Source organism: Protobothrops mucrosquamatus, unplaced genomic scaffold, assembly GCF_001527695.2.
Source record: "Protobothrops mucrosquamatus isolate PMUCROS unplaced genomic scaffold, P.Mucros_1.0 scaffold43, whole genome shotgun sequence".
In the NCBI taxonomy this organism is placed as follows: Eukaryota; Metazoa; Chordata; class Lepidosauria; order Squamata; family Viperidae; genus Protobothrops; species Protobothrops mucrosquamatus.
Genome location: NW_015386425.1, coordinates 663,721 through 676,389, shown reverse-complemented (window position 1 = coordinate 676,389; position 12,669 = coordinate 663,721).

Below are 12,669 nucleotides of genomic sequence, written 5' to 3'. Positions count from 1 at the left end.
AGTCCTAGACCGGGGATAGGCAACCTTGGCTCTTTTATGACTCGTGGACTTCAATTCCCAGAATTCCTGAGCCAGCCAGGTTGCCTATCCCTGTCCTAGACTGATGATCACATCTGGAATCAGAATTTATGTGCTAAGCAGCTCGGTTGTTAAGTGAGTCTCACTCGATTTTATGACATTTTTTTTGCCATGGTTGCTAAGCTAATCCCTGCAGTTCTTAAGTGAATTATACAGTTATTAACTGAATCCAACTTCCACCATTGGCTTTGCTTGTCAGAAGCTGGCTGATAAGGTCCACAAATGGTGATTACATGACCCCAAGACACTGCACCTTTATAAATGTATGCTGGTTGTCAAGCATCCAAATTTTGATCATGGGACTGCAGAGAGGCTGTAAAAGTTGTATGTGTGAGGACTGGTTGTAAATTCCCTTTTTCAGTGCCATTGTAACTTTGAACAGTTGCTAAATGAATGATTTTAAGTTGAGGACTGACTGTATATCAGGTTCATTTTTTTTGCATGCAACCAAATTTTTATGCTATTTTGTCTAACATAAATATTTCTACAGGCAATAATTCCTAATATACTTTTGTATGCTCATATATGTATACACATAGGTATTGCACAGTTTTCTAATACATGCACTTTGTTGGGAATAGAATATGGAGATGGAGAGAGAGAGATATGAAAATGAGAGAGAGAGAGAGAGAGAGAGAGAGAGAGAGAGAGAGAGAGAGAGAGAGAGAGAGATGGGCCATTTCAAGAAATTGGGAAATGGGTGACTATCACATTTTACACCTTGCTTTGGAAAGTGTGAATTTGATATGGCTCGGTTGAAAAATCTCTAAATAGATGCAGTAAAAGTTCTAGTTGTTCAGAAGCTACAGCCTGGAGAGCTACTCAGTTCACTTGGGAAGAGTCCGTATCGTCTTGCAGCCATCACTCAGAATGCCAACACTCTCCAGAAAGAACTCTTGGGAACAGAAACTACTGGGGTAGTTTAAGATGGGAATGATCACAAAGCTGCCATTTTAACTACAGATCTTACAATTTAGGAAACATGTTGCTGGCATTAGACCACTGGAGAACTATTAAAGAAGACCTGCCTTGCCCTTTTCAGGCTGGTATTCTGAAGCCTAGGAACTTCTAATTATCTAACTGGGAAAAATAGTGCTGTATTTGTCTCCTTAACATGCTACATAATTGTTAAGATTATGAATGGTTTATTATTTGAAAACAATGCTACATTTATTAATAGCACCAAACAGTTGAGTAACTGTCTCGCCAGCCTGATATTTTTAGCAGCTGATAGTTTAGTCTTGGTACTTATTCATTCTTCTTTCGTGGAGAGATTTGATAGCAGGGGGCTCGTATTTCATTTTTAAAGGACTGCCATATTGCCAAATAAATATTGCTGACCTGATTAAAATTTAAATAAAGAATCTTGATTGTGAGAGGAGATAAGGTATTTTACTGTTCATTTTGTGGATACGATATTTATTGGCTACAGCATTTTGAACAAAACTAAATTGTGCATAATTCTGACAAATTATAGTATAATTTCATAAATTTGTTATGGCTGGGATCAGTATTTTAATTGTTAAATAGAACTAAAGCAGTTTGGGATGAAAATAATTGTATTAGCACTAACATTTAAAAATGATTCTGTTTATTTAATATTAAAGGAAGAGAACAACATTTATAAGCAATTTAGCATTTGAATTTATGTGTTTTTTAAAAATATTTTAAATTAATGTATATTCCTTACTATGACACCATATGAGCTGCAGAATAAGCATTATATCAATACACTCATAGATATACAGACTCATTGCTATTTCCTCTTGGAGTGAATAATGATAAAGAAAAAGAGTGAAAAAAGTGGCCAAAAACAAAACAAAAACCCAAAGGCATAAATAAAAGGAAAGAAAATCTAATTCATAAACAAACATTCATTCTTTCAACACAGCACATACTACCCATTGCGATCCCAAACCATGCTTATATATTAACGTTGGCATCAACATCTGATTTGTTGGAATCAAATTTATGTTAAATGTATACATGCAAATATCAGCTGGATGGGGTGAAAAAGAAATAATTATCTTGTATCTCAGTGGAATCAGTCCTGATCTCCCGATGCAGATTGATTTTGTTATTTGTCTTGGAGGAAAATTCCTCTTGGAAGTTATAGTGCAATGAAATAAGTGCAGTGTAGGATGATATTGTTGAGAGTTATAACTTCTTTCCAGAGTTAAAAATAAATGCTAGAGTCCAGACATAACAAAATAGTAACCAAAAGATGCTGAGATGAGTTTTGTCACCAAAACCAGCCTAGTAGCCTACAATATTCTATGTAAGTTGGTCTCTAATCCAGTGATTCTTTTTGCAAGTCAACATACTATTACTTATATGTTTCACTCAGTCAGAAATTAAATGCAGTTTACTGACACACTCAGGATAATTAGAAAATAATTCAGTTTTAAACAATTTCAAGATGCATTGACTAAATTATCTGATTGTAATTTTAAGTTGCTGACTCAAGTACTGGAATATCATTTCCTGAAAATCTTGTTTGATGCTTACATTATTGTCTTTTTGCCCAGCAAAGGTATTTCTATTCACCCACATTATTGAATCTTATTTTAAAATTGTGATAATGCTAGTTTACAATCCAGCCCAGCTGTCTAGTGGCATTTGAATCAGATGTCATTTATTTATTGCATTGCGTATGTAAGATGCAGTTTTTAACTAAATTTTAATATGATTTTTCATGTTGTACTAAAGAAATGTGAGCATTAAATTTTAACATACAAGCCTAGCTGATTAGGATAAAAAATGTGGCAGAATCTAGAAATAAATATGCCAATCAGGTCAAGCCATCGGTCAGAGAAAGTCAGCTATAGCTGCTGTAAATGAAGAGACAACAGGCTATAGACAGAAGAAAGTCTTCATCTTCTAATGACAAGATTGCAGTAGAGTTTTAGGAAGAACAAGAATTGTGAATTAGGCCAGAAAAGGGAGAAAATAATAAGGAAAATTAAGCGGTTAAATTTGAAAGTTAAAGGGCAAAGGTCAAAATCAAAAGGAGGAAAAATATCTCACATATTAAAGAGCAAGCAGCAGATATGTTGTCTATTCAAGGAATAGTGTGTTCAAGAGATCAGAATTATTTCAGATTGTTAAGACTGAGTCATGTTTTTTTAAAAAATCAGATTTATTTATTTAATTTTGTTTATTTATAACCCACATTTATTATTTTTATAAACAATTCAAGGTAGCAAACATACCAAAACACCTTCCTCTTCCTATTTTCCCCGCAACAACAACCCTGTGAGGTGAATTGGGTTTAGAGGGAGTGACTGGCCCAAGGTCACCAAGGCAGTTTTCATGCCTACTGTTAATAAAGCAAAATAAGTAGAATTGTACTTAAAGCCAGCTAATTGTTTTTGGAGCTATTAAGGCACAAAGGGAAAAGAAACAGCAGTATGCATTTGATTAAAGGTGACAATGGACAGTTAGGACTGACTTTAAATATCTAAATATCCAAACTCTTCTCACTCATCATATAGTCTTATGATTACTAACTTATAATGATTTAAGAGTTTGGAAAAATAAGTAAGGGAGTTGTATTTTAATTTTGTTCTAATTGTCTTTAATAAGAATAGGGAAAGAGGCAGTGCTACAGTTAGAAGCAGGACTAATAAAAATGGAGTCTACAGCTTGCTTAAGAGTAATTACTAGTTTAAGTTGAGTTTATGCTCACATGGCCAAGATCCTATGTAATCCTATTAGAGGACTTGGAATCTTCATGGATGTAGGAGGAAGAGAGAAAAAAAAAACACAACCTGATTCATATCAGGCTCACTCCACAGAGACTCTTGGGGACGGGTTAAGAAGAACCAAAAACATTGCAGACACAGAGGATAATTGATATTGATGTACAAGTGGATCGTAACAGAATCTCTGCAAATGTAATAATTGCAAATAGGATGTTCAAATCCCAAGCAGCAAGGTATTTGAAACATCATTTCATAGCAAAATAATGTACAGCATTTACCTTGGCATTCTTTAATATCCTTCCCTCAGCAGTTCTAGATGGAAGCAATTAAAAAAAACCCAACTATTTTGAAAGATATTGCCCTTTTGAAGTAGATATAATCAAGACATTGGCTTGTTTCTTCTGGTATTGCTTTCCGTTATTGCTCTATTATCTTGTTCACACTTTTTTAATTTCTTCCTTTTTATTGTTGTAAGCTGTCTAGAGTAGCTCCATGGTGAGATAGGCGGCACATAAATTTAATAAATGAATAAATAAAGATTTCATGATATCTGATTATAATCCATGTTGCTAAAATGATTTTTATGCTAGCTATTTATTTATGGAGTAGCCTTCTAGAAGTATAGGAAAAGTTGCAAAATTTGATTGGTTGGCTTGTTTGGTCACTGTTTAGGGAAAAATGAGCGCAGTAAAATAAAATAAATATGCAGGGTTATTAAAGGGCGTGTGATCTAATTTTATTTGAATATTATATCGTTGTTTGCATTGTCTACTAAATGCATGAATTGTTTTGATATTGATCAGTCGCTGATATTGGTCAATTGCTGTAAAACTGAAGTAATATATGATGGGAAAATACATAGAACAGTACTAAGGAGGGTTTGTTTTTTAAGTCTGTAGTTAGTTGAATGAGTCTGTGTTTAAAAGACAAAAGGATCTTCCTTTTGTACTTACTTTTCAGGAAGAAATAGCTTAGATAGTGAACATTTTCTATCCCCATGTATTTCTTAATAAATCCAATTTTCACTTTAAATATAATGAATGTCTGTTAACATTTAACAACAACAACAACAACAACAACAACAACAACAACAACAATAATAATAATAATAATAATAATAATAATAATAATAATAATAATAATAATAATAATAATAATAGATTTGGAAGGGACCTTGTCCAACCTCCTGCTCAGGCAGGAAACACTATACCAGGGGTGTCAAACTTGCAACGTCATGTGACATATCACAACTTTTTTGCCATTGCCGGCAATGGGGTGGGCACAGTTTCACTATGATGCATCTGGTCCGTGGGCCGGCAGTTTGACACCCCTGCCCTATACCATTTCAGACAAATGGTTGTCCAGTCTCTTCTTAAAAACTTCCAATGTTGGACCTTTCACTACTTTTGGAGGCAGATTGCTCCACAGCTTAATTGTTCTAACTGTCAGGAAATTTCTCCTTAGTTCTAGGTTGCTTCTCTCTTTGATTTACAGATGGGTAGGTTAAGTCCATACTTTGGATTCAAGAAATTTATAAGAAGCGTGTCCACAGGATATGGTCAAAAAAGTTGAGGTAGCAGTCATGATAGTGCCATCAAGGCTCTGCCTGTTTTTATGTGCATGGGATTCATTTAAAAATGGGTGGGGCTTCATCAATGCTGCCATCTTGGGTTTTTTTAAACCATACTCTGCAAACACCCCAGATTTAGGAGTATTTTTTTTCCTATTAAGGGGACATTCTGCAATTTAGCTACTTTGTATTCTTTCCGCACCCTGCCTATATTTAAGATCAGATCCTCTAATAAGGAATCTTGCAGAATTCGAAATGCCAACACATGCCTTCTATGTGAATAGTAAAATAATTATGCTTTTCCCTTCCACCCTGTTCATTCAAGCTCAAACAGACTCTGGATTTTTTGCATCTTTGAAAGCAGAGTTCCTTCCCCAAGCTGTAGTTCTTATATCATTAAGCTGTAGGTGAAATAGATGGTGATTAAATCTGCTATGTAAAATCTTATATTTGGAAAATGTATCTGTGCACTAGTAATAACAAGTATATAGCTTTATTGCCTGAGCTGAAAGTAATGAAATAGTTGCTAGCTAAGGAACCAATCAGCTTATCTGCAAATTCTGCCAGCAATCCATCAATGACTATAAATTAGTGTAAACATAGCTTTATGCAAAGAATTTTACTAACAACAACAACCAAAAAGATTCTACAAAGGTCCTAGTAGAAGCAAAGTATTTCTCTGCTAGCAGTCCCTTAGCAGATGACTACCAATGAGAACAAAGCTAATATTTGGTTCTTGCTTCCTTCGCTTCCCAAAATTAAATCCATAGTAGGCACAGACAGGTTTATCTTTTCTTTTTATAGTACACATAGTATCTGGGTCCTTATGATTTTTAAGATGCCCAGATTCCTTATATGCCATCATGCTCTTTGAAGAGTAAAATAGTTTTTCCATGCACATCCTAGAATAAAACAACATCCTTGGAAAATGACAGTTTAAAAAATGAGGGATTACTCTATTTGTTCGACTCTAAGGTCTGAAAATGTTTTTAATTTGAAAATTGGTTTTAAAAACCAAATTGGAAATCAGTCTTCAAGACACATCAATTTCAGTCAGTTAAACAGAATGGATTTAGATGAATCCACATATCCTGATGAACTCCAAAATGTTCTTCCTCCTGCTTTCCCTTTTTTATGGATTTGTAAATATCTACCCTGCTAAAGAGTGAAGGGAAACTCAAAAATATTCAAGATCCAATTAACCCAATCAAGAATAGCTATCTCTTCTCACGTTAGTGAAATTCACGGGAAAGAGTTATGTGGACCAATTTTTTAAATGCAGAGACAAAGGAAAAAAGGCAACTTATTCACATCAACCATGGGGATAGTCAGGTCTATGAACTTCAGATGCCTTGAGAAATAAAAAGTGAACATCCTCTGCAATTGTGTCCATATTATTGCAACCTCCTTAGTTCACCTGTTCCACCTCATGCTAACGACACAATAAGCGAGCTAAGCCACCTTTGACAGGCTGCTGTCTATCAGCCAAGTGGAAAATGTGTTTTTGTTGTTGTTACGAAAAAGCAGAAATTTGAAATCTTCTTGGCTGTTGAAAGTGGCTGGACAACCCGGTGACTAAAATCAGCTCAACCAGAAATCCATTCAAAGATTTAATTTTTGTCTGTCTTGATATTGATTGTACACACAGGAATAAGAATAGCGGCAGCCGTCAGAACCTGAGCAGAATTATTAATAGGGAAAGTAGACGATGGAAGTGAATGGAGGGCAGATATGAAGGACCTGAACTGATACAACTTTGACACACCTGAACTGGTCCTTGTATTCTATGCAACTGATTATTAACAATGTCTAATATCAACCTTTAGTTTAGACAGTGCTGGAGCTCCCAATGTAATTATGCATTGCAAAGTTAGACCTTTTTTTCCCCACTTTTCTTTTTCTTTTCCTTTTTTTCTTTCCTTCCAATTAAAGTAAGACACTTATAAAAAGAATAGAAAAATATAGGCACAAATTATAAATCTATAAAAGACAGATAAATTTAAGGGAAAACCAGTAAACCAGATCTTTTCTGAAAAGACTTTACTAAATTAGAGGGCCATATTTACCGTTTGACAAGATGAGGACTAAAAAAAATGAGATGCCTCACAAGAGGAGATGGTAGTGAGTTTTGGAAAGTTTCTTTTTGTTTTGTTTTTTAAACTTAGTATGACTATAACTTTCAAGCATTTCTCAGTTTGTGATATCAAGAAACTCTGCTGGTTCTTTTCAATTATCAGAATCAGAGAAATCTGCAAAGACTACAAAAAGGCACTTTGGGGTTCTATAGAGTAAAGGTCCCAGGTTAACCATCTCATACATTAAAAGAAAAATAGTGCACATCTTCACCTTTCTTCCAAAATTTTGCTGCTTAATATTATTTAACCCAATTATTTCTCCATTCACAATATGGAATAAAACCTCATTTGGAATTGAGATCAAATTTAGGAAGGTATTCAAAAGGGACAAATATATATAGCTCGCCAGTTCTTTACATGGTCTTCATACAGAAGACCCCTGGTTGAGCTTAAAGAACATTCCGGCGACTGGTTAAGCAAACTGGTCTGCCTGGATACAAGATAACTTCTATGTTCCTTTCAGATAACTAGAAGATGTATATAAACTATAACCTAGAAACGATAGCATGCATTTGTCAAGAGATAACGTTCCAATCCTTTTAAAGCTTTAAAAATGTGTCCGCACAGGTATATTTCTAAAAAAAAAAAAAAAAACTATCATCAAACAAAATACAAAGGACAAAATACAAGAATATTTAGAAAACCAATAGTGTGCAATAGAAGCTAACAATAGTGTTATACTTAACATTCAGAAGAAAGTGAAAGAATCAAAATTGCACTTCAGGAGAAATAGAAACTCTGATTGAATTTGGTTTTATTACTTTAAGAAAATAATCTGTTGTTTATTTGAGATGAGATGAGAGTGAGTTTGGTGCAATGATTAAAGCACTAGGCTAGATACTAGGAGACTGTGAATTCTAGTCCTGCCTTAGGCATGAAAGCCATCTGGGTGACTTGGGCCAGTTACTTTCTCTCAGCCCAATTACCTCACAGGGTTATTGCTGTTGTTGTGAGGAAAATAGCAAGAGGAAGGAGTATTAGTATGTTTTCTGCCTTGAGGTTTTTTTAAAATAATGAAGTCTCTCTCTCTCTCTCTCTCCCTCCCTCCCTCCCCATGGGTGATATTGTCTTCCTCAATCTCAGAGCCTCTACCAGAAGCCTAAGAGTTTGAAGATTTTGCACAGTATCTTAGCTATTCCTAGCATTTGCTCTTCTGGAGAGAGAGCTCTGATGTTGTTCTTGGGATCTGTTGGAGCCACTCTCTCAGTTTAGGAGTCATAGCCCCAAATACTCCTACCTCCACTGGGACCACTTTGACCTTGAATTTCCACATATCTCTTATCTCTTGACATGGATGAGATGAGAGAGAGAAAGAGAGAGAGAGATTTCCCAACCTATACTTCTTCTAGAGCTATTAGGATGGCTTCCAGTAGGCATATATCATCTATAATTTATCATAATACAATTCAGTAAAATCCATTTCAAAATTCACAGACTAAGACCAAAAAGCAGCATAACAAATTAATCAAAATGATATACAACCAAATAAGTAAATCTGATGCTAAAACAAGAGTAATGCTGCTGTTCAACATTTTTGTCTTATTTTCACAGTCTCTGCAGCGAGTGGTTATAGAGAAAAAAAAATTAAAACAGTGATTAACAAAAATGGACTTTTCACTGCATAAGCAGTGAAAAAGAAGGAAGTACATGGATTCTTACATGAGAGGAACACTTATTTAATGTTGTTAATAGGAAATACCTCTTGTAGTACATCTGGTGTATTTTTACTTGGAGGAAAGTCTTACTTTCACTTAGGAGCATATAATTTCTGCTTTATTTTGCAGGCAGGAAGACAGGCAGGCAGGAAGGAAGGCTTTTGTAGAGTTAAGGACTAGGAGAATATTCCTTTCTAAACTGATGCCCTTTGGATTTATTGAGAACACTCCTCCCATAATCCATAGCTGCAAATTGGGGTGGTATAGTCCCAATATAACTGTAAGGCCTAAGGTATGGAAAGGTATGGTACATCACAACTCTGAACAAAACGTCAAAGCAAAGGTAACTTCTTCTTACACGTGACAGCACTATAAACTGCTTTGCATTCTGGAGAAGATGATAAGAAATCTGTCACCCTCAGTCTGTGGGCCTCTTTGAAGTTTTACAGTCAGTGCATCAGATCAGTAGATGCTTTGTATAGCTCTAAATTGGGATGGCTTGGTGCTCAGTCTCTGCTTTAAAACTTCTCACACTTGTTGCTAAGTAATCAATTATCACAGGATGGAATGTGGTGGCTGTAGCAAAGCAGAAGGCAGTGCCATGCTTTCCAGACAATGTTTGAGTCACAGGGACAGCAGTTGCCGTGCTAGCAGTTAGCTTCCCAGCATTTTTTTTTTTGTAATTGCAAGCATGGTTGCTAATTTAAACATTTTCAAAACCAAATTGCTCCGAGTTTTTGTGAGTTCCTCAGATTCATTTTTTTTTTTTTGCAGTTCTTCAATCACTTCTCTGTCACTGCAAGGGCTTTGGTTTAAATATATACCCACCCGAATTTGCATTCTTTTCTCTGTTCACTTTTATTTCAGCCCTATTGTTTGAGAGGGCTCTGTTTACCCCATCAAGTACAGCTTGGCAAATATACTCTAGCTGTGTTTGCAGAAGTAGACAGTATCCAAAGCAAGACAGTATCACAATATTAAACGATCCCATTTTAAGTGAGGGGAAAAAAAGCTGTCAAGATTATATCCTGTTGTCCTGAAAAGAAAACCCATTTGCAAGAAATTAACAGGTCAGGAAAAGCACTAAGCTAGAATCCTTTTCAAATTTATTCTGAACAATATCAGTTCATATAGCAACAAATAATGAACTAGCAGAGGCTCTCCAGACTAGAACATTACATTATAACACCAGAAAAGTTCAACACTCCCTTATCTATCTCTATTGCTGCAGTATTAAAGTGCCAACAGGGACTCAGATAGATGAGGACAAAGTTGAGAATTTACAGGTACTACTTTTAGTGATTGCCTTGGACACTGACCATTTACAGTTATAATAGTGATGAAAAAGTAACTATGTGACCAAAATCTACATTTACAATCTTTGTAGAATTTCTCAGTCACATATTAATCTTTATGGTCAGTTAGTATGCATTTCCTATTCCTTACCCATTTTTTCTCTCCTCCTGCCCTTCACATGGCAGAAAGGATGCCTATCTTTTCCAGAGCTGTTTCTCTCCACAGCAAACAAGTCCCTAAAAAGTGTTAACTGCAAATCAGCAAGTTCAGTTCTGTGAGTTTAATTAGTTATTTAGAAACCTCCAGCCGCTTGAGCTGCTGCCTGAAATTGACAATATTCTACTTGTCTAGAATATTAAAGAAGTCTATTCTTTTTCAGAGCTACAAGTGCTGGTGCTAGCAGATTCTTCTTTAGATATATTCCCAATTGTATACCTGCTTATGCAACCAGTCGGGTTGCTAAACAAAGTCTACCTATCTCATGAATTTTGCACAATCACAGACTTAGATTGAAGAAATATAACCTAGATGGCAGCAAAGAAAACAGAAAGCTTTGTGACGTAATAGTTAAAGCGTTGGGTTATAATCCAGGAGACCCAGGTTCAAATTTACTCTAATGAAGCTCCCTAGGTGAATTTGGACTATATAGTCTTTCTCTCAGCCCACCTTAACTCACAGGTTTGATTATGTGGAGAAAATTGTATGCTGGTTTGAGATCCTGGGGAGATATGTGGGCACTGAATGAAGTAATTTTCTGTTAACAGTAAATGATTTTTTTGTAGTCTATAGCCCACTGTATCCTTTCACATATCTGTTCAAAATTTGCAATCCCTGTTTGGTGCAAATGTGATTCTACTCTGTTACAAAATAAAATAATTCTGGCACTTCAGAAACACCAAAAGGACATTACGAATTGCATTAATATTTTTTCTGATTTTAGAAAAAGTCATGGGAGAGTGGGTTGCTATATTTTCTAAATATTGCTTCAGTATGTCAACAAACAGGAAAGAGTCAACTATTTCCACCTGACCCTAAGGTAAAACAAAATGGATTATGTTTAAGCCACCATATCTGGGCTAGGCAAACCTGAATCCCTTGTACATGTCATTAAACCATCCCCCAAACCAACTTTTGTGTTTGTGTAGATTTTTCCAGCCCGGGCTCAGCAGGCCTAATTGCACTACTTTCTAAGCTAAAAAAACTGACCCCAAACAAATTACATGTAATCCTTGCACCTCACAACACTATTTGATCATGACATTCACTGGGAGTTCACTTTTTGTTTAGACAAAACTAACCCACAGCATTGTTATGAGAGTCATGTGGGAAGAGTGAAGGGTAGTTTACAAAAGGGTGAAATAAATACATCATTTTCTGGTATATAGGGACGGATGGTTCCTATATACCTAGATGGTTCCGTCCCAGGCTCCTGATGGACCCGGAGAGGTTTCTGACGGAGCTTGGGCCATATCCTGAGGGGCTGGGTCACGACTCGGCGGAACATCAGGCTGCGGCCTGGGATTTGGCCGCAGCCGCAGCACTGGACCGAGTCGTGCCGCTGCGGCCTCTGACCCGGCGTAGATCTCAACTGGCCCCTTGGTTCACCAAGGAGCTGAGAGAGATGAAACGCCGGAAAAGACGCCTAGAGAGCAGTTGGAGGGTCACCCGAACCGAATCCGACTGAACACAGGTAAGGACGCATATTAGATCCTACCTTGTGGCGATGAGGGTGGCGAGGTCTAATTACTACTCCACCCTCATTGCGTCATCAGATAACCGCCCGGCCTCCCTCTTCAGGGTGACCCGCTCCCTCCTTCAATTGAGGGGGGGCGGGGACCCCCTGGCGGGGAAGGCTGAGGAATTTGCACAAAGTATGACAAAGTCGCTCGGATCCGAGAGGGCCTGGACTCCGACTGGGTGGCCCCGGGGGAGGAGGCGAGGGCAGGTCTTGAGACTGTTGTATGGGAGGAGTTTGACTCTGTGGCTCCCGAGGACATGGACAGGATCCTGGGGAGACTGAATGCAACCACATGTTTATTGGATCCGTGTCCCTCCTGGTTGGTACTGGCGGCTCGGGAGGGTACACGAGCCTGGCTCCAGGGAATTACAAACGCTTCTTTATGGGAGGGTGCCTTCCCCGCGGTCCTAAAGGAGGCGGTGGTGAGGCCCCTCCTTAAGAAGCCCTCCCTGGATCCAGATGTATTGGCAAACTATCGCCCAGTCTCCAACCT